The following is a 2,602-nucleotide window of genomic DNA, read 5'->3' as shown; positions in this document are numbered from 1 at the left end:
ATCATAGAATCATAGAAGTAGGGTCGGAAGGGACCTTGTAGATCTTCAAGTCTGACCCCCTGCCTGGGCAGGAGGAAAACTGGGCTCAAGTGACCTCAGCCAGGTAGGCATTGAGCCGCTTCTTAAAGACCCCCAGGGTAGGAACCAGCACCACTTCCCTTGGAAGTTGGTTCCAGATCTTAGCCGCCCTGACTGTGAAGTAGTTCCTATGGATGTCTAATCTAAACCTACTCTCCAACAACTTGTGGCCGCTATTCCTTGTTATCCTGGGGGGCACTAAGGGAAACAAGGTCTCCCCCAAACCCTTCTGGTCCCCCCTTGTGAGTTTATAGACAGTCACAAGGTCCCCCCTCAGCCTTCTCTTGTGAAGGCTGAACAGGTTCAGGTCCCGTAGCCTTTCATTGTAGGGTCTGCCCTGCTGTCCCCAGATCATGCGGGTGGCCCTCCTCTGGACCCTCTCAATGTTGTCCCCATCCCTCTTGAAGTGGGGTGCCCAGAACTGGACACAGTACTCCAGCTGTGTAGTACTTCACTGGACACAGTACTCAACTGGACACAGTACTCCAGCCCTGAAGGGGCGGGCTACCCATGCGGCCCTCAACAGCTCGCCAAAACTCATCAAGCAGCCCTCCACCCGAAATAATTGCCCGCCCCTGCTCTAAGGTCAAAGAGAATGAAGAGAAACTAAGACACAGCAAAAAGAAGACTTATGGTTAAGGTTCCATATGAATGACTACCAAAAATTGCTAAGGATATTTGGAAAAAGGGAAGCTACAGCATGAGAGGGCCTCATCTACACTGGAGAATTAGGGGAAGGGAAGCTTAGGTTGAAGTATGGCTGTTCGAAATGCATTGATACATCAGTCTGATATCGGATTGGTACCGGTATAAAGAAAATTCGCTGTATCAGAAATCCACTCGATGTGGCCAATAAATGCTTGTACATGTGCACAGCCGCAGCTCAGTACTCAGGCAGCAAGGAGCACAGCCTGGCAGCATGGAGAGCTGCGTGCAGCTGATAAGTCTGTTGTGATGGAAGGGGAGGAGGAAGGGAAGGGGTGTGGTGGGGCAGGTCAGTGCCCCCACGGTGAGGGAGCGGGCAGAGGCAGGTGCTGCCCCACCAGGGCAGGGCGCGGGATGGAGACACGGCTCATTGGGGGGGCAGCACCTGATGCTGCGCGCACCCTGGAAGGGCATGGGGGGGGCCATATGGCCCCCAGATCTGCGCGGGGTGGGGCGGGCTGCAGCTGTGGGCTGGAGACGGGGCTGCGCTGGGCTCTTCTCAGTGGGGGGCTAGGCTCAGGGCAGGGGCTATGGAGGGGCTGCTGCCACCCCATATTTCGCCATAGCCCCACTCCTGAAGACAATGCCCATCAGTCATAGGCGCAGCCCCAGCTCAACACCCCGCCTCTGCCCATGTGCCGGGAATAGTTGGGGCTGTGCCGGGCAGGCATCAGTGTTGGTGCTGGGAGTAGGGCTATGGCAAAATTCAGGATGGCTGCAGCCTTCTCTAGCTCAGGATGGCTGCAGCCTTCTCTAGCCCCCACCCTGAGCCCAGCCCCCACGAGAAGACCCCGGCGCAGCCCTGGCTTCAGCCTACAGCTGCAGCCCTCCTGCCCTGCCCCACGCAGATCTGGGGGCACATCCTTCCTCCCCGTGCCCTCTGGAGTGCAAGCAGCGGCAGGAGCAGCGCCCCCATGAGCTGCAGCTCTGTCCTGCACCCTGCCCTGCCCCAGCTGGGCAGCGCCTGCCCCTGTCCCCTCCCTCACCGCAGTGGGTATTGATCTGCCCTCCCCACACCCCTTCCTCCCTCCCCTTCCACCACAACAGATTTACTAGCTACATGCAGCTATATCAGAAATGTGATCGGTATCGGACGATATACCTCCTTAAAATTGGCTCTTGGCCCCCACAATCTCTATCGGTGTATCCCTAATGGCTGTACAACTTACAAACAGCTGGGAGCTGCATGCCCCATGAACTGCATGCCCCATGGATGCCCCACCCCAGTGCATCACATGCCCATGCCCCCTGCCTTCCATCATACTGCTTCAGTATGTACACACACCCCACCACCTGCTACACGGCAGACCTGTGCGGTCACCCCACCATTGCAACATGCACCAATCAACTCCTCATCCTACTGTACCATATGTCCCAGCTCATCCTCAGCTCCCTGCACTGCCACATACCCCACCCCCTTGATCACATGCAGAATGAAGCAGCTGGAGGAGGGAGGGGGAGCCCAGAGACTGGCCACTGTTGCAGCTGGTGAGGGAGTAGTGCCTGGACTGGAGTCCTGGGACTACAATTTAACCCCTGGTGGGCTACAACAAGCCTATGGACCCCAAGTTGGACAGCCCTGGGTTAAAGGATAGGTTTGAATGGTTTTGACTCCATCTTAACAAACCGTTTAATGTGTGTTAGCAAGAACCAGTTTGAACTTACATTTCAAATTCCTCCAGACAACTTTAGTATTCTCAATATGTATGTGACTTTGAAGAGAGACTCTGAATTAAGGGTTGATTCTTTTCAGAAGGGGAAACAAGTGACAGTTGTAGAGACATGTGGACAGTAAGAAAGAACAATTATTAACAAGAGG

The 2,602-nt window shown here is 55.2% G+C and overlaps 1 protein-coding gene across 4 annotated transcripts in view; it reads left to right on the top strand.

Moving 5' to 3' along the window:
• Window positions 1–2,602, top strand: part of TRPC3 (transient receptor potential cation channel subfamily C member 3) — a 53,135-nt gene that overhangs the window by 16,088 nt on the left and 34,445 nt on the right. The gene's annotated exons all lie outside the window — the stretch shown is intronic.

Source organism: Alligator sinensis, unplaced genomic scaffold (assembly GCF_000455745.1).
Source record: "Alligator sinensis unplaced genomic scaffold, ASM45574v1 scaffold150_1, whole genome shotgun sequence".
In the NCBI taxonomy this organism is placed as follows: Eukaryota; Metazoa; Chordata; order Crocodylia; family Alligatoridae; genus Alligator; species Alligator sinensis.
This window is presented reverse-complemented; position numbering and strand designations above follow the sequence as displayed.